At 49.4% G+C, this 24,073-nt stretch overlaps 1 protein-coding gene across 3 annotated transcripts in view; it reads right to left on the bottom strand.

Moving 5' to 3' along the window:
- The window catches only part of LOC144138486 (protein rhomboid-like), a 190,488-nt gene that overhangs the window by 50,924 nt on the left and 115,491 nt on the right, over positions 1–24,073 (bottom strand). The window contains exon 1 of one of the 3 annotated variants that reach the window (XM_077670786.1): positions 22,686–23,322. The exons of the other annotated variants lie outside the window; for them this stretch is intronic. The gene's annotated coding sequence lies outside the window, so the exon portion shown is untranslated. Of the gene's footprint in view, positions 1–22,685; positions 23,323–24,073 lie in introns of those variants that run through there. 3 annotated transcript variants of the gene reach the window in all.

Here is a 24,073-nt window from a genome sequence, read left to right as displayed (position 1 = left end):
ACATCAAAAGGAGCGCTCGCACGCCAGACTGGCTGGAAACAAAAGGGTGCTCAGGTAGCACGCGCGCGCCCGTACGCAACAATGAGGGCCGATAGGCGAAGCGGGGGCGAGGCCCGCCGCTTTCCACGTGGGAGAAGACGTGGCGATCGGCCGACTGCGTGGTGCGAAGAAGCACGTGGGGCTGTATAAGCGTATACGCGCCTATACTGCGCCCACGGGGCAACAACGCTAGCTTGACTACAACAGCCTTCGGAGCGCACGTATAGCGTCAGATGTGTATATGTATAGTGTATTTATGATGATGATGATGGGTGGATGTTTATGGCGCAAGGCCAACTGGGGCAAAGAGCGCCACAACAATAGTCATATATGAGGGGTGAAACCTTAAACAATAACTAAGTCAGCAAAAACAAAGTAAAATCACAAGACGACAATGAGCATGGCTGGTGTAGAGGGCCAGATTTCATGATGCGTGATAGGAAATGAGGTTTAAAAACTTGACTTCTGACAAATACTCAAACACACGTTTCACGGAAACAATGGCTTCGTCACCTAGAAAAAACGATGGATGTAGGGGAATATGTTGTCTGTAGAGTTCTCTGAAGTGTTTGTGTCGTGTTGTGTGAAGTGCCTTGCATGTGATTTAGTGGATAGGGCCTCTCCGCACCTGCTGCACTGGGGTCTAGAAGATCCCGTCAGCAGATACGAGTGCGTCGCATGGGTGTGCCCTATCCGCAGCCTACCCAAGGCGACTTCCGTGTGTCTGTTGTGTGATTCAGCTGTGTACCGTCCCAAGTGTGGCTTTATTACATGTAGTTTGTTGTCTGTCTGTTCATTCCAGTGTTTTTGCCATGTTCTATAGTGTATTTATATAGTGAAAATTAACGCGAAAGCTTTCTTAGTGGGTACGTCGTTCCACGTGGTCCACGTCGTTCGTTTGTTTTCCCTTAAAAAAAGTGTGTGTCCTGAGTAACCTCAAGCGTAGATTACGGCATGCGAAACCAACTAGCCTAATTCCTTACCTTACCGACGTTTCTTAGTGGAACCAAAGGCGTCTTGTCAGCAAACTAATTCATTTTCCCATAGACCGGTTGGTCGACCGAAAAGCTGATAAGACGCACGGCGCATTGTGCGTGAAACAGGGCTTCCATTGTGTCAAAACGGTTACTTTAAAATCGAGAAAAAGGAACGCTTCTAGATAAGACAATACACGCATGAATCACGGGGAAGGGGTACCTTTATCTCATGAACCAGGTATCGGTACACATTTAGATCGTTCGTAGATGCGTTTGCTTAGTGCTAGAAAAAAAAAAGGGATACTCGTTCTCGGTTTGCCATTTGGGTCTTCGAAGGCTTGACGATCAATCGGAAGCACTTTCAGCGAAAGTTGGGCGCACTTTTAGCTTTCGCGCTTCTCTCAACGTTACTGAGGAAAGGATGGCAAATTTCATATAGTGTCAGATAACGGGGGCGCGAGTGAAGCTAATCACCTGGCAGGGAGATAAGGGTGAGGTGTTGAAAGATCCGTACAGGCATCCGCGTCTTGCGGGCGTTGCAAGTGCTGCTGGCCGACGGGAAGGGGACCCGCCGCGGTGGCTCAGTCGCTAAGGCGCTGTGCTGCTGAGCACGATGAGACGCGGGTTAGATTCCCGGCCGCGGCGGCCGCTTTTCTGATGGAGGCGAAAAGTAAAACGCCCGTGTGTACGAGATTTCGGCGCACGCTAAAGATCCCCAGGTGGTCAAAATTAATCCGCAGCCCTCCACTACGGCGCGCCGCATCGCCTGCGTTGCGTCGGCGCGTAAAATCAATCGATCGATCGATTGATCAATCAATCAATCAATCAATCAATCAATCAATCGACGGGAAGGACAAGGGACGCTCCCATGGGTCATTACGAGTGGTCACATCGGAGGAGACAAGGGGTTCAACGAAACAAGGGTCCTGAAACTGCACCTCCTGGCTCGTTGGATCTATTGGCCAGAAGAGCCCATGGGCTGTCCTGTCCCCTACACCCGACTACTTGCGAACGCCGAAAGAAAGAAAGAAAGACACAAAGAAAGTCTAAAGTTGCGACAGTTGTTAGGCAGGGTGAAAAAAACTTTCAGCCTTAGCACACAGCTGTAATGTATGCACGAAAACACGACTGGAACTGTCCGAACGTCGAAGAAGGTATGAATGAAGAAATGAAATTCACCCATCTCTCCCATGGTGGAAAAAAGAAATAAAGAGAGAAAGAAAGAACAGCAAACAAAGCTGGTCATAATTACACGCGTTGTTAAACATGCTCGCTTCGGTTATCGCGCGTTCGGACGGATAATCATAACATTCAGTAGCGATCCCTGAGGGCAACTTCGTGTACCCTCTCTCAGTCTCATCCACGCGCGGTGACGTCAAACGTCCTGATGCTCGAACTAGTGTCACTAGATAAGGTTACAGAGCATCGTCACTCTTTTGTCCTAGCGTTTCGTGTCGCCGCCGTGATCATTGGTCAGTTCGCATCACGTGACATTTGTTTGCACTGCGACGGTTCACGGGCACCGCCATTTTGTTGTTTTTGCGTTTTCTGTCGGTCAACCGTGGTAGTCTCAGCTAGTCCTCCCTTCTCCGCGGCTGCGCGCGACTGGCGTCGTTCGAACGCGAATCAAAGACAGCGCGCTTCGCAGCATTTCAGCGGCAGAAGTGTGTCCGAAGAAGCCCTGTTGCTGAGTCTTCGGCAGTGTTGTTTGCCAATGACCTCGTCAAAGTGAGCAGGGAGGCCGCAGAAGCGGCAAGCTGGCAACCCTGATAAAAACCAATATGGCCGCCGTTGCTCACTTGCGTGCAGCCGAGGCGGTACTCTGTATCTTATCTAGTGACTAGGTCGAACTAAATCGACGGGTTATTTGCACGCGCATTACGCGGGCATGAACGGCGAATGAGGCAGAGGAGACGTTGCACTCAAGGCAATGGTTGGACGTGGAGGGGAGTAATGCTTGCAGTTCCAGGCATCATCATCGTCATAAGGCTCGTACGGGACCAAAATGATTCTGGAACCACCGAGATCAGCTATGGCGAATGAGAGAACAAACGGAGCCACTTCACAGCAGTCACAAACATCGATGTATGTATTCATAGCGACATTGATCATACCGCAAGCTCTTGTGTTGAATGCCAACACGAGAACGTTGCAGGACTTTTTAGAGAACTGTAATGGGGCGAGTTGCCACCCATACTGTTACTGCTGAATCGCATGCTCTGAAATCCCGAGCACCGTCGCAGGATTTACTAAAGTTTCGCGCTCATTGCTTACTGCACACGAAAACTGTGGAACACACGAGACCACGAGAACACACAGACATGGACAACACTTTGCAGACTGCAAAAAGCGAGAGTTGCCCAAAACTTATTTTCCGTCTTTTTTTTTCTTGACTCCGTTGAGTCAAGACGAAGGAGCCCAAAGACAATGTGACGTGCCTCGTGGAAGTTCAGACGGCCGTCAAGATGTACGTCTCGGCTTCGCAGGTAGGACGTATACAGTAGGCACACGAGGGGGTAAACACACACTCGCCCCCTCAACCCGTTCTTCACGGCATGTAGCGTGCGTACTCTCTCTCTCTCTCTCTCTCTCTCTTTCTCTCTGCATCGGTGCATCTCGCTGACACAGTTCTCAGTGTCGTCGACGTTCGAGGTTGCTGTTGCCACACACACGTATGCACGCACGACTTGCGTTGCGGTTCTTACAGAAAAAAAAAAAAAAACGCATTACGGGTGTGACGTTCATTTCAGCGATTCGTTTACGCATTTATTGTTCTGCACGTCCGCCCCGCACCATATAAAGCTTCTTAGAGAACTCCTTTATCATTGAGCGAGCCGGAAAACTTTCGAGACGTGAGAACTGTGAAGTGGCCACGTCGAAAGGATATGCTTCCGACGATTGCGCGATCCTCCAGGCGTAACGACCACAGCCGACGAAATGCCGTAGAGGCAACTTGGGATCGCAGCGGGCACGCAGCTTCGTATATCGTGGGCGTCAGCTTCGTAGTTTATATCATTAAATATCAAACTCGCTCATTTCAGGGGCGAATGCCCGCTGACAGACGTTCCATAGTTTCGCGCTGTTCGCTTGCTTTTAGTGGCCGTGGCGATTATGATGCTTTCGTAACGTCTCGTAGCGGGCGCCTGAACAGATTACGGTATACGACTGGTTCTAAACAAAATCTTGGTACACATTTGCGTACGCACGTAGGTAGATGTCCGTATTTACAAATGGAGGCATGGAACGCGCAGAGGGACCACGATATCTCACCTCATCAACAGAGTGTGTTAAATTGAGAAGAGTGTAGCGTCATGACGAACAAGAACTCATACAATCGGTGTCCCTACCAATTCTTTCGAAGATAAGTTAACCCTGGATTTCTCTTTAGCCGGGCTTGAAGAGACCGATCAGGGACACTTGAAGTATACTTTGAAGGTGGGACTGAACGAGGAGGAGGAGTATGTAAAGTGTCGGAGAAAAGACTGACAGAGGATCAGCATTGCCAACGTATATAAAGACAAGATCACCCCATTTCCTCTTCGTCTCCTAATGTCTTCTATGACTCCTATGTTCACCAGGTCTCCCTATGTCTTCAATTTCTCCATATGTCCTCCACGTCTCCTTATGTATTTTATGTTTCCCTGCATCCTCTACGCCTCCCATGTTCACCACGTCTCCCTATGCCCTCCATTGCTATGCCCATGTCCTCTACGTCTCCGTGTGTCTTCTACGTCTCCCTGTGTCCTCTACGTCTCCTATTTCAACTCCGTCTTCCCTAGTCCACTACGTATCCCTATGTCCTCTGTTTCTCGATGACCCCTACGAAATGTCTTCTACGCTTCCCTATGTTCCCTTCGTACCGACACCCCTATGTCCGCTTGGTCACGAGTCCCTCCTGTGTCTGGCTTCCGACGACCATCGAAAACGCAGCGACAGGCCGTGGTTCCAGGTATTGTTTTTGCGGCGCGAGTTTCCGCGTTTCCTTCGCCGCTCCAGAAAGAGAGGGAGAGAGAGAGAGACTCCACGGCACGTAGACGCCGTCTCCAGCGGTGCGCGGCCCTGGCAGACCGCTCTTCCACGGCAAAAGGACGTGCCTCTGTTCACGTGGATGATCGCTTCTCACGTTGAACGGGGGGCAGACGCAAAACGGTCTCCGCTCAATGGGCCGCTGCTGTCCCGTCGAGACCGCGTACGGCAACGACTGAAGAAAAGAATCAAGAGGAACAAATGACGGAGACAGGCTCGCTAGGCGCAAATGAGCGACGAAACGAGAGAAGGCTCCCCCTGGAGACGACAGCGACGACAACGTCGAACTGTGGGACGACGGTTGACTTGAGAGCGCCCTCCCTCTCGTCGCCGTCTTTTGTCTCCCGCGGCAAGTGCGGAGCTTTCTCGACGCGAGAATTAGTCGCGGCTCAATGGGCAGCCCGCTGTGAGGAAGGAGCGCTTGCCTGCGCGGAACGACGGCGAACCATTGCACGCTTCAGTTCGCCCGCTTGTTCGTTTTGTACTACGCATTTTTTTTCCCTTCCCACTGTTTTTTTTTTTTCTTTCTGTGGCCGTTGGTGGAGCAGTGGGCAATGCGGAACTAGTGAGAGCGAGCAGGAAAGCGAGTGCTACGAATCAAAAACGTAAATACAAAGATAATTTTGTGGAACGCATGTAGACCTTCTGCTGCTCAAAGAGGCGAAATCAGAACCCTCAACATTTTTCTGTGAGTTAAAATTGAGTTTCTGGCCACCCCAGAATTTCGGTGAAGAATAAGTGCTCCCACTTTGGCCGGATTCTTTATCGCGAGGTGCATCGTGTGCCTGGCTTCCACGAAAAAGTTTGCCTGTAGATTGCAACGTGCGCGCACCACATCTCTGCCGTCATTATAACAGAATGTAGAAGTGGCTAAGGCCAGCTTGCCGGTCCCTACGCAGCCCTTGGTTCGATAACCATAATGGAAAGGGTCTACCACATCAAAGTTTAATCATTGTTTACAAAGATGATTCATCTGGGGTTCTCCAGAACACTTAGACACCACTTTATGGCTCGATGTCCAAAGAGGAAACCTAATGAAGAAAAATAAAAACTAAGAAAGAAGAGAAGCGTTGCGGTGTTTACGTATTAAGACGTAAGAAAAAAAAAAAAAGGTCCTCCTTACGGACAACAATCTCTAACGAAAAGGAAAAAAATCCCGGGCCATCTCCACTAACGTGAAACCTGGGGACGGGTGAAAACTGGGGACGGGCGAATAAGTGTATTCTTGGCGCCTTGGCGTTTTTGCTAACGGAGATAAAACCATTACCGGGGGGGGGGGGGGGGGGGTACAGGTATACAGCTTTTCTCTGTAAAAGTCTCATGTCTTTGAAGCACGAAGCGTTACAGCGCGAGGCGTAAACGTGTGTCCCGGAGTGCTCTTTTAGTACGCGTTACATTCAGCGCGAGGCGTAAACAAGTGTCCCGGTGTTTTAGTACCGTGACTACATGAGACGACGGTTATGACGACGACATGAGACGCCAACAGCTTCAGCCCCTAACGGGTTTCTCCCCTAAAAGAGGACCCAACTACTTTCGACTGTTTCGTCCGGCGCGAGAAATCCGAATCGTATACCTTTCCTTCCGAATCGTACCGTGGCGCGAGACCCTAAGTGCTGTCCTCGGGCTAATTCTAGGCACTATACTCGGGCAGTGGTCGACCGCGGTTCAGGGCACAAGTCGCAGACTGTCGACGTCAGTAGTATACACTGAGTGCAACAGCGGGGGGTTCGCTGACTTGGGTGTCGCGACGCAACATGGTCGGCGACGGCGCGCGCGTGAGTGTCTGTCTGAGTCGCCCACAGGCAGACCCGCTAAAAATACGGCCCGCCACAGGAACCAAGTTCGGGCGTGCCCGACGACTCACGCCGGCGACGGCGACGTCACAGACGAGTGCCAGACGGTGGCAAAGTGGCCGCCGCGTGCACAGACGGCCGGAACTTTGTCTTTTTAAGTGGCCATGAAAACAACCTTCACGATTAGTTCATTAATCATGCAGTTTTGTCCCAATAACAGTCGTGCGAATTTAAATGCTAACTTCAAATAAATAAAGATGGATTATTAAGGAGACCAGATGAAGCAATGGCGACTAATCGCCATTTTTTCGACCAGCTAAACTCCTATATCAACTAACTTTGATATCAAGTAACTCTGGTTGGTGTGGTCATAATCGTCGCCATTATCATCGTTATCATGAAGAGTGCAGTTTATATTTGCGTCGGGCCCTTGTCTCTTATCTCTATGTTTAAGTTTTGGAGAATGTTTTCATCGTCATCCCTTGCCGCATTGTTATAATAGCATTGTTTTTCCTCCAGACGATCTGGTCGATTTGAATAAGACGCAACGCACCAAAATTGTGATGGCGCTGCATCCTGCAGCAGGTGCCTAAGCATTTTGGCTTGGAACCTTCATGTTATTGGGCTATAACTTTATCGGCTGCAAAAAACAACAACAAAAAGAAAACTCTGCCTAACAGCTCGACAAACATCTTGAGAGCAAGATCACGAAGAAAATAGCGTCTTTTGTCAGCAACGCTTCAAACAAACAGCTTAATGTCCATGATTTCGAGACGCAGTCATTTTAGGTCCTCTTCGAGGAAGAAGAAAAGTATACAGCCTCTGGATATTTCCAGCCTAAGAGTTCTGGCGCAACAGTACGGCCCACACGCACAAAGTCTTAAACGCTGCTTATTGCGGCCAGAAACATAAACGCTATGAGCCAACCAAAAAAAAAAAAAAAACACTTTGTTATGACCGTTGCTGCGGCAAATACTCGAAAGACGGCTCGTTACCGCGGTAACAAGCGAGCCGTAGTTTGAGTACCAAAAGAAAAAAAGAAAGGAAAGAAAAGGGAAAATGCATTCGCAGCAGGAGATGGTGGGATAGAAGCAAGCCAAATGAGTGAGGAAAACTATCCTTTCGTAAGAGCCTCTCGCTTCGCCGCAGTGCTCGTGCACCCGTCAAAGCGAGTACGAAAATGCGTCGGGAAAAACCTGACGCACGCACGCGCGCGCGCGTAGCAGACGACATCGAAGCCGCCAGCAGACGATATTCTTTCCCGACGAAACGAGCCACTCGGTAACCCGCGCGTCGCAGTAAGAAGATCACAGGCACACGCCGATGGGCGGTAAATAAGGACCTCGGAAAAACGCTTGCGACTGACTACGTTGCGAGCACGATCCATTATTTCGCGATACTCTCGAACCCGCACTCTTTTTGCTTCCCTGACAAACAAGCGTGCCGAAGAGCGGATTTACCGCTACGCCGAGGCGACCATCCGCGAGGCTTATTATATTGCGCTCGTTGAAAGAGCCCATAAGCCTACTCTCGAAGCCCTTGGAAACAAATGGCGGCCATTTGCGGTTGCATCGTAGCGAGCTGTCTGTGATTCTCGAATTTTCGAGAGGCGCGCACGGTCCGCCCCTCAGCCTTCTTGAAGGAAAAAACACGGATCTATCTGCTTGGGCGTAAGTGTTTTGGCGCAATCGTAGGGGCTTACAGATGGAGTGGAAGGGGGGTAAAAGTGCTTTGCGCGTTCGAGCAGGATTGCCGAAGACGTTCGCTTTCAGGACGCTGTTAGCACAGGCTATATATTTTTTTCTAGACAGTCGGGAACCGTCGTTGCAGAAAGCGCACGCCTATAATTCATCTTAATGACGCGGATACATCAATAACGCAACGTGAAACAAGAGAATGGTTAGTGCATGTTTATGTTACGACCGAACAACAGCTATCATGCTTGAAGGAAGAGACGGTATTTACATAGAGAAACAAACAGGTAGTTTCGTTCTCTAAAACGTCCATCTTCCAGATCGGTTTAGATTTTTGCTGCACATGCGCAGTTTGATAAGCCTACATAGCGCCAGTTATAACGCGGTTAGCACGGCATATAAAGAAAAAACAGCGCCTGTAAGGAACAACTCGAAAATGTGCGTAGCTCGCGAGCTTCGCGCAAACGAAAAAATGTTCTGGCTGCGAATATTGGCCGTTGTATGTTTTTTTTTTAAATCGCGTGTTTCTAACCCAAAACCTTTACAGTGGCGCCAGAAAATGTAAACCGAAACTATGCTCCAGACAAGAGAAAGTGCGCGTGGATGATGACGTCACCGAAAATTGCCGATGGTGAATGAAAACGTCTTTCGAAGCTTGCCGCTGTCACTTTGCTTCACCCGGTAGTTCGCTGCGCGCGCTAACCAGTGCCGGTAGATTCGAGCGTAGCTACGTCATCGACAAACCCCACCCAATCTTTCTCCCCTTACCTCTAAGTCCTCTCCAACGTGGTTTGTTCGCGCATGCGCAAGGGGTTGCGCGGGAGGAGTTCACGGGACCGCCGGATTTCCCTTTCGCTTGACCATGTAAAGCCTCGCTTCCGAAGGCAATTACCATGTTCACCTGCGACGTTCGCTTGCATTGGATTGAATTGGATTTGATCGCTTGGAGCGCAGAGAGGCGAAAATGCGACGGGAAACGCGGGAACGCGAATAATGCACGGGGAAGATAAAAGGTAACGCTAATGACGGCTCAGCCGTGAGGGACTAATGACGACAGGGTCGGGAACGGGACGGCTTGGAAGGCGTGACGTCTAAAGGGACGAGAAAAAGGCGTGTGCGAGGGGGGTGATTCCATTACGAAATTAAGTGGGCTCCCGCGGATGGGCGACGAGGTGAAATTTCCACACCACCTTCGGCGTATACGAGACAACGGTGGCCGGATTTCGCAAGACGACATTCACCGCCAAACCGCAGGTATATCGCTCCTGTGTGTATGTGCAGCCGCTTTGCACGCATACCAATGCGAGCGCCGCTTGATACGCGCGAAGCGAGAACGACACTTCCCGAGCGACCTGCGCACGCGCTTCTTTCGAGCGAGATAACGTCTTCATTAGCGAAAGTGCTCTCCGGGCGTTGGCAGGGATGGTGATAACGTAGAATCGTCCAATTTGTCCCAGTGTACAGCATAATACGCGCCGTTTCCTCGCTTTTAGCTAATGATTTACCGCATTGCATTGTCGTTTGGACCTGTCCTACAGCTGTAGTTGAAATAGTCTTACGAGTGGCTGCACAGCGGTTCGGTTCCTCGCTCACCTAAAGGATGCACACCCAAGAGCAGAAGTTTACGGACCACGAAAGCAGCAATTTTTAGTTATTTCTCTGCCGCACGGCAGCCCGGAGTACTATGTGCGGTAGTTTTCCTTAGTTCAGTACTTATACGACATCTCGCATGCATTCGACAGTTTGTCGGGCTGCTATATGGAAGAGAAATAACCTAAAATTACCATTTTTCTGGTCCGTAAACTTTTGATCGTGGCTGCACATACGGTAAGCCCTGGTTATTACGAATTCTTCAAAGCGGGAAACTTACCTCGTTATAAGAGGTATTTTGATAAAAGCGAGGCCATTTGATTATGTCCGCACGCGTGCCGCTTGTGTTTTTATCTTTTTGTTTGGCTGTCAGTGTGAGCAAATGAATGCGCTACATGCGAATTGTAATTTTTCATCTGTGTATGTACGTTTTTCCTATGGATTAAAAAAATTCAGTCCTGTCTTCCTTCTTTTCCAAGTCCAAATTTGCGCTGTTTTTCCATCATGAAGCGGTACCATCCAACTTTCCCAATCGACAGACCTTCTGCATTTGCTCTGCCTTCACTGCATTTGAGAACGTGAAAAACTTAGAACAAAGCGGAAATTCGTGTAAATTGATTTCGTTGTAACGAATATTTGCTGTATGTGATTATTAGTACGCACGGATCTAGATGCAACGAAGGTCAAAAAGCAGTCAAGGCGTGAGTTGGTGGAGATTCGGGTGGGTAATGTCCCGACAGAATGTTCTGCTCGTACAGCCTGCGTGGCGGTTGTTACGTATTAAGACGTAAAAAAAAAAGAAGAAACATAAAAGGTACTCCTTGCGGAATACCTCTCACATTACTTAGCAGTGTATGCAAATTGAAGTTTCCCATCCTAAGGAATTGATTCAGGCCCAGTAACAACACGTGGATGGCACAGACTGTTCTGGCGTTGCTTAAATGAATTCTGAACGGGATACAATGTTTATACAAAAACATGGGTGACGTATACATTCTAACTCCCACATGACGTTGAGTGCACTAAATTTTATACCCACAACGATGCAGACAGCACCGCGTACGACCCTTCGTGGCAGGGGTTAAAAGCCTCCCATAAATTCCGCAACATTCCATTGCAGCGGAGAAGGCATCAAGCCTGTAGGAAAACCTCTTACAGTAGCAGCCGTAGTACGACGAACAGCAGAGGGAGCAGACTGCACACCGGACGCAAGGAGGCGTCCGCCGCCTCGACGACGAGAGACTCCGCGGCGACGCCTAGTGTCCTCATTCGGTATGCATGCCCCAACGAAGACTACTACGATGACGAGCCGCCGACGACATTCCCGGCTGTTTGATCTTGCGTACTCCCCCCCTCCCCTCCCTCTCTTCCGGGCCGGGAGTAGTCGTGTGTGCAGAGTAGTGCAACTTCTGCGGTGCTGCAGCTACTGGCATAGTTCCCCAGTTCGTGCCTTCCCCCCCGGCTGGTTTGCGCGCGTCAGCGGGATCTCCCAAGACGAGTCAGGGCAGGTTTAGACGAATGCGCACATCTATATACGCCGCTATGACGTCTTGTGGTATATATATAGAAGGTAGCTATGACGTCTAGTGCACTGTACATAAAACGGGTGTGACAACTTGGAAGCACACTTAATTCATTATCAGTTATGCACACAGGGTGCAAGCATTATATATATATATATATATATATATACACTATATTGGTTTGGAAATGAGGGACTCGTTAGGCATTTCTTTCTGTATATATATATATACAAAGTAAATACTTGTGGTCAATGCCCGCTTTACATGTGATTTCGAATTATTGTTTTTTAAATGTGCATTTGAGTGGAAAAGATTGCAACACGTTTAAATAATTGTTTGAGGATGCGCCCATTGTGAACAATGCTTCCGTAGCGAAGCCGAAACGTCTTGTTTGTTGTTGTTTTAAAGTTTTAACAGTTTCTTTTGGTCGGTGTCTCCCTTTTACTTCAACATGTCTGCCGACCAGACGGGTTTCCGTCAAACCCTCGACTTCAACAGTTGAGATGATACATGTAAGCTTAGCCACTCAATCATCTCAACATTGCTCTGGCCTCTACGAAAGCATGTGCCCAGTAAAAAAAGGTTGCGTCATGAAACAGCTACCATCTAATTAAAACAAAAAGGGGGGAGGGGTAGTTAACTATCTGCGAAACGAGCGCCGCAGACGCTCCGTTTTCGGCGTGCCAAGACACCCGCGGCAAACGCGCTAACGAGCGTCCTCGGCACGCCAAGGCCGCATTATTCTAAGCGCCTGACGAAATTTTTGATTCGCGCCACGCAGGCAGCCGACTCGACGGAGACAAAAGAGTAACATTTGGCCGGCGATAACAAAATCCTCCCTCAAGAAAAGACAAATCTTTCTCCGCACAGCAGCATCCAAAATGAGAAACGCCCGGCGGCAGCCCTCCATTGTTTCACACGCGCATCTGTCTCCTACACCGTTATTTCTTTTTTCCCCCCACTCGCTACCAAACCCCTTTCCTCTTTTGTGGCCTTCTAACAAGTGCCATCTTCCCCGTTTAATTGTGCAGAAAACCTTGAAAGGAGTGACGACGAGGTTGCGCGCTCGCGCAGACTTTATGGGCGAGCCCGATCTGTCGTGTGCCATCGAAGCGTGCATTCACGCACTCGAGAGGGCAAGATAAATGCGCAATCGATAGCGCGTGCGTGCGCGTACGAGCTCGTTACGTTTAATTGAGGCCTATTCGTATGCGCGGGATGGCATGCGGCGATTGAATTTTCGGTCGCCTGCGATTCACGGCGAAAGCGAAGAAGGACGACGCACGTATGCGTGCAGACGATGAGCAGACGAGATCGACGCAGGAAAATGTGGTGCACGTATATGGTTTTACGTGCACTTTATCTGCTCGGGTGCAGCATTTATTGTGTTTTTTTCTCGCAAATGTAGCTCCGAGCGCAGTTTAGCGTCACAACATTACGGCCGCCCTGCACTGAACATGATCGGGTCGTCTGCGTTCTACGGCGCAGACGACACGCGTGTAGCAGACAATGACTGAAGCGAATGCGCCCGGAGTAGTGTATAGGTCTATGTATTTTACTTGCACTGGGTATTGCACTGGTGCAAGCAGTGCATGATTTGTTTATTTTTCCCCCCTGAGGAGACTACTGACTACTGCGGCTGCATACACAAGTGCACTTTTACGCTCAGTTAAGGGTCCCGTACTGCACGTGTCTGCACGAGTGCTGACTCAAAACATACAAGGATAATGCTCTTTTCACTGAGCTCAATGATGCAACGCCAGGTTTTTTTACTTTGGGCCTTTATGTTTGAAACAAAAATCAGCTAGTGTCAAGCTGCCTGCGCGAGTTATCCGCTGTGTCTGGCCGGTAACCGAAAACGTTAAACAGAAACCAGCGTTTAAAGATATCTTAAAGATTGTATCACGGCCATAGCAATAAAAAAGTGGTAGTTAGGAGTTCACAAATCCAGTTTTGCTCTCTCTCTCTCTCTCTCTCTCTCTCTCTCTCTCTCTCTCTCTCTCTCTCTCTCTCTCTCTCGCTTGTCGTGTATAGTCGTATTGCCCTGTCCCTGAGCGAGGAGGTTAACCACGAGGACGTTCCCATGTTGTCCTGCATCAAAACACGCCAAAGCCTAAAATATAAGAACGTTGTACTTAAACGCGACATCCCTGCCACAGTTCCGCAATCTCTGTTAAGCGTCGAGGTCCCTCCCGCCGCTTCGAACGCGTCAATTTCGATTTGCTTCTCCTTTATTCAAGCAAGACTAAAAAAAAAAAAAAGTAGGAGAAGAAGACCATGACTTCAGCTTCAAGGTCTCGTCTTTCCACACTCTCTCCGAAGGTTTCGCGAATGAGGTGAGCATTCGTGGGGAGGGGGGAGGGTGTTGTGACTAGGAGATGCACCAGGATAGAAGGGTGCACGCCGTCACCGAAAGGTGTAATCTTAGCACCGTTTGGTGTATAAACCTGTAGGAAAGGGAGCCGTGGACTCGGTGAAGCCGTGGCTCTCCTACATTTATTCAGATGCGTAAGCCAGGCAGGAACTCAAGAGAGAGAGGCGATGGCATGCGGCCGCCCCCGGAGCGCAGCCGTGTTCGATCTCTGTGTCGCGTGGAACTGCTGACGCTGTCGGCCAAGCACCGCTGATGATGACGGTAGGCAACTGTTCATGATGAGGATAGTGGTGCTGCAAGCAGATTATGATGATGCGCCACTACAAACCCTTCCATCCGCGAATCATCACCACCGCGGGCGGGGACATTCTCCGCCAAAACGCCGGTAAAAGTCTTCGGGGACTTTTACCGAAGGTAAAGCGACATCAATCTCAGAGCTATGACGCTGGGAATCAATTATACTAACAGCCGACGAGCAAACTTTACCTGAGATGAGATGAGAGAGAGAGAGAGAGAGAGAGAGAGAGAGAGAGAGAGAGAGAGAGAGAGAGAGAGAGAGAGAGAGAGAGAGAGAGAGAGAGAGAGAGAGAGAGAGAGAGAGAGAGAGAGAGAGAGAGAGAGAGAGAGAGAGAGAGAGAGAGAGAGAGAGAGAGAACTCGACAGGTGGATTCCTTCACGAATGTACGCACGCGGGCGTGTCGTTTGCGCGTGCAGTTTCCTTTGGGCCCCCGGCGTCCTTTTGTCCTTCCAAGGACGGCCGCGCGACAAAGGAATTAGTAACCGCCGTGGCGTCGTGATACGGAATCCGGATGCCTTGGAAGAAACGGCCTTCGCGGCGCCACCCGGACGTTTCGGCTGCGTGATGGCATCCTTCGATATGCACGCATACTCCCATACGGATAATAGGCTGCTGCTGCAGCGCCCAAGCGTGCTTTCCGCAATCGCTTCGCAAATGAGCCGATCATGCAACCCTTCCGCGACACAAGTTTACAGCGCAAGGCTTCTTGTTGTACTGACTATGCGTGATAGTATCAATACGAGTTATACGCGTGACGAAACACTGCACCCTCAGGTTTCGAGGCTGACGTGGAGAAAGCGACTATATTGGAAAGCTGGAGAGGGGACTGGAAGGCGGACATAATATTGGCGGAGAAAAACCAATAATGTTACTGAGTTGTACAACTGTCACTAAGAGCACTACCTTAACGAGGACGATACGGTACTTTTTTTTTCACTCAATCAACTAACCTTTATTTTCAACAAGAATTTGAGGTTCCCGACGAAAAGTGATTGTAAAGACCACTTAAAAGTGCCTGAAGGACCCCACTCGCAGCGTAGGCGCTAGCAGTATTTCTACTCCGTCGATGCTGCCTTTAAGTCACTTTCAATATACAACGTCGTTGGAACAGTAGGGGGCAGTAGTATTTAAGAGCTCTAGATCTGCTGATAAGGAAAATAGTCCCGATAGAAAGGGGAAGCCCATCATCAGCGTAAGTATCAGTAATCCCCACAACTACAATGGTCATATCATAATCAGCACAATAACGGCGACAGCGATCGAGTAGCGAAACGAAATCTCCGAGTTAGTAATCTAAGGCATGGCAGGCGCATAGCTACAGGGCGATTAACGGGCCCGGAATGGTCGATGTGGGAATGGTATAGGACCACTTAGGACCTGTGAAAGGAACAGGAGGCAGAAGACCGCCTGCAGAGGACTAACTGCGGCGAATGGCGATGACGATGGTGGAAGCCTTTGGTGACGACAGCACTGAGCCGTTCAGATGCACTTGATAAAGGCCACGCGCTGACGTCGAGACTGCAGTGTGCGGTGAAAGTGAGAATGGAAATAAAACAGGCGAAAGCGGCATTAAAATCCAGGAAGAGTGATAGGATGTATACTCAGTGAAGTGGAGCGCTGTACTTGTTGTTGCGAACGAGCCCTGGTAGAGTGTTTCTGTCTGGATACACTTTCGCGAAGTTTTCGCGGTTATACTTTTGCCGCTACAGTCGAACCTCGCTATAACGAAGCAGTATCGGGACAGCAAATTAGTTCGCTATATCCGATATTCGCTGTAACAGTAGAGGTAAAAAAAACGGCTCTAACAAATCGAAAATCTGGCTCACGCCAAAATACTTCATACAAAAATTAATTATTTTAGGCTTCGAATCCACTATAAACAAGGTAACCTTTACCTTTGTCCCTGTTGCATTTCAACCTCAATGAACCGAAACACGAGTACGTGAAATTACGAAAGAACAAAGTTCCTTGACAATACAGGCCTGTGTCCTTATTTGATGAAGGATGCAATCTCCGTATTGCGGCTACTCACAGCACTGAGCAAAGTTTCCCACAGTGTCCACGAACAAAATGACTTTTATACTTCTGCAGTTTCAGACGACGGGGTTCTTCTTTCAAGTCACTTCTCAGACTCCCGGTCAAATTTTTCTTCGTTATATCCGATATCACGCGTCGGATATCGTGTTTCAGTTTCGTTATAAAAGAATAAATGTCATTGAAATAAAGCATGACCGAGCAAAGTTTGCATTTTATTCGCTATAGCCGATAATTCGCTATATCAGTGTTCGTTATAACGAGGTTCAACTGCACATCTTTCGAATGCTTTCTCCAAGCCTACGAAATATCTTGCTCCCCCTAACGACTAGGGTGGCAGGACTGAAGCGGCAGTTTCGCCACAGCAAGCCGTTCTACGATCCTGGCTAATAACGTCTTGTGTCTTCGGATAAGTCATTGCTTACTCCTTGTGGTCACGTGCAAATGCCACGTGCCCTCTGATTCGCTCAAAACAGCACCTTTAAACGCGTTTCCCATCTAAACAACGTTCTTTAGATAAAACACCGTTTGTATCGCGCATATATCTCAACGGCCGCCTGGTCGTTTTGTGTGGACGTTGGCCTGGATAACAGGAAATGATTAGTCTTGCACAAAGCGGGCGATGCCCTTCGGTGATATAGGTTTACGAATTTCGGATCTCGATCCGTTGATTGGCTCCTAGCAGCTGACTTGGCATCGGCTACAGCGTGGTATCGATAAAGATTTGTCTGTCCTCAACGGCGGATGCGTCACAAGTGCCAAGTTTAGAGACCAAACGGTTCCAGATCCCTATCCAGGTCATCCTAAACGTTCCGATCTCCAGATCGCAATCGCGTGCACTCCTGATATGGGAGGGGAATGCATCAGTGTAGTTAGGAAAAAAAAAAAACACAAAGAAGTCAAGGCCCCGTCGACGGGCACATTTCGCTGGGGAAATGATGGACGTCGGCCAAGCGACCGGCTTTATAATCTCGAAAGTTTTGGTGACTTTGAGAAACAGCCTTCCTTTTCTTGTGCCCCTGATTTTCTGGCCGTGGGTGCAATCTACATCTGTTTGCAAGATATTTCCAGAAGAAAAAGAATCAGTGCGTCACTAAGCTTTCTTGGGCGACTCATCCCGTTGTCAGACTTAGGCGGTCACGGAAAGTAGCGCGAGAGATAATAAGGGGACACAAACTGCTTTTACTTCGACAAAAAAAAATAAAAAAATCAGGTTTTTTTAGGAATCAACGGTAAAAGTGAAATACTACGAAACAACACTCGGCATAGAAACGTGCGTGAAGGCTGCAGTGACCGTGCGGTTTTAATTGGCTTTCAAGATCGAAACCAAACGGTACGTGATCGCGTCCGATTCACCTACGCTTTAACACGCCTGACAATACGCAATGTGGACATAAGAGATATAAAATTCCCGCCCAGTTTTGCAGCTACCATTTGGCAGGTGCATGACAAAAAAAAAAAAAAAAAAAGACTTGTTTTTCCAAAAGCAGAGTTCGTCCAGACGTTTCCCGCCAGTTCCTTCAACCTTCCCCACCCCTCCCAGTACTCTTAACAAACCGTTACATTCCACTGTACACCACATTCGAAATGAAATGCCTTGTGTATAGCGCTTGTCGCAGAATCCCATGGGCCACAGAGGCTTTAGTTGCACGGAAAATCATCATAGACAACCCCGTTACATATATAAGGAGGTTGCTATGTGTGTGGTGTGTGTCAGCTTAGCACCGTCACAGCATTGGTCCAACCGACGCAGTCGAATCGCCAAACACGCAGTTTCCTTCAGATTCTCGACTAAAAAGCCGCGGGTTCTTGAAAGCAAAAAAAAAAAAAAAAAAAGAGTCCTTTTTAGCAAGACGCGCTGCTTAACTTGGCTGCGCGAAACAGCTGGACCGGAAGAGGTTCTTTTGGCAGGCCTGTTTGACACACAAGCCAGACGTATACGAATAGAAAAAAAAAAAGAAAAAGAAAACAGAAAGGCGAGGCCACGGGCCAACTGCACGCTTAAGATTTATATCTCCGCCGAGCGTCCTTTTCAAACTCGCTACATCACGCGGACGCTAATAAATCGGCTTCTGCCTGGCGAACAGCTGAGCCAAACCTGGCCGAGGATGTAGGTATACCTTAGAAGACGAGCTCTGGGAATGCGGCCAATGCGCTTGGGAAGCCAGAGACAAAAAATCCCGGGCCATTTCCACTAACGCGAAGCCTGCTGAGGGGCGAAGCATGCAGTGTATAAGTGTATTCTTGGCGCCTTGGCGTTTTTGCCAACGGAGATGAAACCGTTGCGGGGGTACAGGTACACAGCTTTGCTGCAAAAGCCTCTTGTCTTTGAAGCACAAAGCGCTATAGTGCGAGGCGTAAACGAGTGTCCCGGTGTTTTTTCGGTACGCGTTACGTTCTAGCGCGAGGCGTAAAGGAGTTTCCTGGTGTTTTATACCTGTGCTACACGGCCGTTTCAAAGGCCCTCCGAAGCCCGTTGAACCAATTGTCTATCGAGTGTACCATTGTAAATGCACAGGGCGCACTTGCAGGTGAGCGTTCAATTGTCAATTGAAAGTCGCCGTGTAGCACAGGCATTAGTACCGTGACTACATGAGACGACGATTACGACGACGGACGACAGGAGACGCCAATAGTCCTAGCCCCTAAGGGGCCTCGCTCCTAAAAAACTGTCGCGAAGCCGGCGTAGGGGATGCTGCGCGCTGTGTACAAAACGAAGCGAGTGTATGGAATAGTGGCTTCGCGAACTGTGAAGTTATACGACCTGCATTCTGAAAAGGAGCCGTGTTCTTTCGTGGACGAAGGCGCCCGCGAGCTGGTTACACCAAGGGAGCTAGCAGGCGAAATTAAGCGTGAGAAAAGCGGAAAGGAGCTAATTATAAGTGCGAAAAAAGCAGAGCGAAGCGCGAAATGAAGCTAATTAGGCGTGAGAAAAGGGAGGCGCGAAAAAAGGAAAGTTTGAATTGGTGCTCTACCGCAGTCGAAGCTACCCCTGCAGGGTATGAGGCAGTGGAAGGCTGCGCGCGAATTGAGGCCGCGCGTGACGTTTTCGAACGTGCTCCGAAACCTCGTTCGCACGACTGATTTTGAATTTCCCGCTTGAAACAGTTGAAACACAGCTTTCGGGTGGGAATCGAAGATCGAACGCAAGATTTAGTGCTGAGAGGCTCCAAGCCATTTAGCAAGCCGAATGCGAGAAACGAAGACATCAGTCTTGAGCAATTCGGGGAATGAGTCTGCGATAATAGCATAAGTGTCGTCAATAGTTACTAGCAAAAGGAAAATTTACCATTTTTCGCTGTGATGGGTTGAAATTAGAAGTCCTTCCATCTAAAATAGTCAGGCGCCGTTAGGAACGGAATAGCATTTCACATGCTACGAAGCGGATTTGATGTGACAGGTGCATAAAATTTTCGAGAATACGATGATACAGATGCGTGTTTAATCTGTTTATTGCTACACTCATATAATTTATAAAAAAAATCTAATTTAGCCCAATTTGGTTGGCACCGCACGACAGTAACGTAGCTCTCTTATATGTGTGCGCGTTTCTGACATTGTTAAAACTTCGGAGCTACATCAATGCCGGTATACCTATTAACCCCGTGGATGATGGCAACTAATATATAATCATCGTTATCATCATGAAATTCAAAGGAGGGCTGTGGCAAAACTTATACGGAGCCGGGTCCCCAACGTTTTTTTTTTTTTTTCTACGCATAAAGGACGATCAGTCAAGAAATGTGTCGTGTTCTATTGTTACTGCTAGTAACATGTATTGCAGAAAAAAAATTGTGTATTATACAACTTTTGATTCTCACTGTTAGAAATCTACGATTTTTTGCATTTTTATAATTTGCTTATTTTTCCTCTCTGTATAGCTGGATGTTACTGCTGAGTATGCATATTTGATGTAAACATACGTCCTATGTTGTGAACTGCAGAGGGTCAGGAGCCCTCGACAGGCGCTCAATGCATTTAGCTCCTGCCCCGTCAGCAGGCATTGTGACACCGTCTGCTAAAAAATAGTCTTCTTCAACGTGGTCGTGGAGAAAAGCCGCCAACAACGCAAGCTACAATGCAGCATTGAAAAAAAAAAAATATTTCACGAGTCGAATTGTTTACCTGTTATTAAGTGACTGCTAAAGCTACTACCCCTGTTAGCGCTCACTATGCGAGTACGAAAATACGGGAACAGTGGTACGGAAACAAGACGCGTAACAAGAAGCATTTCCGAAACTTAGACGACCTCACAGGTGTTCACTGCTAGACCATATAACATTTCCGTACAGCAAATGGACCGCGCTATAGGTCGGTAACATCGAAGATCGCTCGCTACTCGACGCCTTTTCGCGGTTTGGTTCCCATCGGAGGTCTCTCCCATCGCGCGATCGGTGCCTTTTAAACACGCAGACACCTTTATCGTCTAAAGCACCCGACCGCTACCTTGCGCAACAACCTCGGGCCGCGATCTGAGGGGCCGGTGCCCGCTAGACGCGATCCTTGGGCGGCCGAAGGCCGCTTAATGCAAATAACCGCGCACAGTACAGACCCTACTGGGGGACAGTAGCGGTTTGAACAACCTCTCCCTGACACGGGGAAAACCCGCATTCGTGGTTACGCCACCTAAGTAGTAAAAGTTAAAGGGAACACGACTGGCAGCGCTAACGCGCTTTTTAAGCATTGGCCGAGACGTGTACTACCGATGATCGCGTTGCCGCCCACGGTGACGCAACCGGCCCGGCTGCTTGCCTGCCCGGCCGACGACAGCCGCAAATCGCCAAGAGAAGAAAACAGGTCAACCTTGAACCCGGCGCGCAGAATGAAGATCTTGCGAAGACCACCGACACCCCTCCCGAAGCTCACAGCGCTTTACACTTGTATCGCCGCGCGAGGGGCGGTAATACGGCGCGCACGTGTCAAAAGCACCACGCAGTGCGATACAACGCCTGCTGAGCCCAACAAGGACGAGGGTTCGATTCCTCGCCGCTGAGGCCGCTTATTTTGGTAAACGCGAAAAGCAAAAACGCCCGTGTGTTCGAGATTTCGGCGCGCGTTAAGATCCCCAGGTGGTCAAAATTAATCTGGAGCCCTCCACTACGGCGCACCTCATCGCCTGCGTTGCGGCGGCGCGTTAAACCCCACAATCAATCAATGCGACACGGCGCCAAGAGCGTCGATCCGATGCGGTTATTTCGACTTGTTTATCAGGCGTACAGCTACCGAGTGTGAAAATCGGCGTTTCAAAGCCTGTTTTACGTATCAGGAGGTCCCCCCTGGTTCCCCCGACCGTTGTTACTTCGGGACATCTTTCTGTACTAACATCAATTATACGCATTGTGTACAGCGAACATTTATTGAATAAACCTTGAAAAAGGAGGAGTAAACCGGACGCATGCAGTTAACTCCCGTGGTAATACGACCTCGAAGAGGCCGCGAAAATTTGTTCGTATTGTCAGAAGTTCGTATTAAGCGGACGTATTTGGCATTGTGCGTGTCACAAGAGAGCAAAACTATTATTAGTCTCAACCACGAAATTTGCCATACAACGCATTTTGCCGAATTCGCGCATCAACAGACTAGAAGTACCAAAACGTACTTTCACAGTAAACTGCCGTTAAAACGAACTCGAAGAACGGTGAAAATTTGTTCGTATTACCAGAAGTTTTTTCGCATTGTGCATTTCACAAGAGGGCGAAGGTGTAGTTCGTTTTAAGTAGTTATAAAAAAATCATAACCGAGTTTGTCTTAACGAGAGACTACTGTGTGTCCCTACTACCTATTCCAGAACGCGAGCTCAGATCGTTTCGTTGGCCGCCTGTTTATAGAACGACAAGTTTGCAAGAGCATGGAATGTAAATTAAGCGAAACGCCCGCGAAGTAACACCTGTCAGCGGGTACAGCGTCAACTGTACAAATTACATGTGGCGAATGAAGAGTACCCTGTTGACGGTTTTCAGTGGCAAAGCGGTTTGTCGACAACTGACCCCACTCGGAGACAACAGACGACCCCAAATCTTTTAGGTAAAGAGAGTGCTAGCTGCAAATCGAACATGGCAACTACAATATGCATAATCGAATCGAGTTTAACGCTGTTCATGGCAAGGTGTTTGCGAAAATGTTCGTATAAACCACGGAAACTTAAAATTTCCATGTGCAGAAGATGCTGTGATGTCGAACGAACGCGCGAAAACGGGGGGAAAAAAAGAAAGGAATTCCGCTTCTGTTGTACGAGAAATAAACATCGTCTGCGAAGGCGTAGTCACGACTAGCTTCACTGCAATGCTCAACAGACCACGGAGCAACAGACTCAACAGGGAAGGTAGGCTTGTCTTACCTGCCATGTCAGAGCGGCGTCTGCTGGGAGCTTGCGCGGATCGCTCGAGACGCGGGCACATCATTCCAATCCAGAGCATGATGAAAAATCCGCAGAGGTCACACAAGTTTTCTGCCAGAATGGTCGTCGTCGTCGAAGGGCGTTGTGTCGACACTCGCACACCAAGTCGATTCGGAGGACACCCGCGTTTCGACCTTTCGAAGCAGGGCCGCCCTGTCGCAGATCGCAACCAACGATCTCAGATTCACCGCGCGATCACCGTCGTCGTCGACACCTTGGGCACGGCGCCGTCATCGTTTAATAAGCAACGCGGGGCAATCCGCTCCTCGACTAATGCGTCGACGACCAGCCTCCTTGCCGGCGAGCACGCTTGAGCACGCCGAGACATGAAAAATACCCGAGGTGATTTTTCCCCGCGACTCGGGAGGCTCCGCGCGACTCAGCGGAGACCGAGAAGCAGACGACGTCGAGCGCGGAGCGACTCGAAGGTTGTGCGGCGAAGCCAAGCCGATCCAAGACGGGGCGCCGCCGGGAGCAGACGCGCAGCAACCAACCACGACAGCCGACGGCCTGCCGTCGACTAAACGCGAAAGCGGTACGGCGCGCGGCTCTTTCGCGTTGTTTTCTTTCTGGGCCGCTTTTTTATCGCCAAACTAGGTTGCGGCGAGGGCGACAAAGGGAAAGCCGCCCCTCTCTCGCCCGCCTCTTTCCCCAAGGAGCGGCACTTCCACCAAAGTACTCACACGCCGAGCAGGAGAGCGGGGAAGACCGGGCACACCTTTCGCTTTGCGGAGCCGCAAGCTATCAGGGGCGGCTACCATTGCTTTTTTATTAGAGACAAAGAGTTTCTCCTCGCCTGCGCTTCCGTCTCGGGGGGGGGGGGGGGAACCGATGGGGGAGGGGAAACAAGCGCCGTGCGGGGGCTGTTTCTAATAACGCGAAAACAGAAAGTACGCCGGGAACACAACGCGGATGCGAATTGAAGTCACTCGGTCTCTTCTCTTTCATTGATACGAGCTCGCGGAATCACGTCGGAGCAGAAACAGGTGTGTATGAATGCGGGGAGATGAAAAGACGAAGGGGGAGGAGTCGAGAGACTGACTGACGGCAGCGAGTACGAGCCGACGCCGAGACAAGACAAGCGAGGTCAAAGTGGCAGACGAAACAAATCGCATTAGGTTCGTTCGGCCGGCTACCAGATCAAACACGGCCGGACTCGTGGGGGGAAGTGATGGTGGTTTGCCCGGTGGGAAAAAAGCAAGATAAAGGAAGCGAAACTCGTTTACTGCCCTCGGTGCGACGAGGAGCAGTCGATTCGCGCCGGCTGTAGTGAGTTCAATCGGCCGTTGGCGCCGCATCGATGGCGTGGGAGTCCCCCCACACCCGCA

This window comes from Haemaphysalis longicornis, unplaced genomic scaffold, assembly GCF_048455015.1.
Source record: "Haemaphysalis longicornis isolate Haplotype H1 unplaced genomic scaffold, Haemaphysalis longicornis Haplotype H1 scaffold_5, whole genome shotgun sequence".
Lineage (NCBI taxonomy): Eukaryota > Metazoa > Arthropoda > Arachnida > Ixodida > Ixodidae > Haemaphysalis > Haemaphysalis longicornis.
The sequence above is the reverse complement of the archived record's forward strand: the minus strand, read 5'-3'. Positions and strand labels throughout refer to the sequence as shown.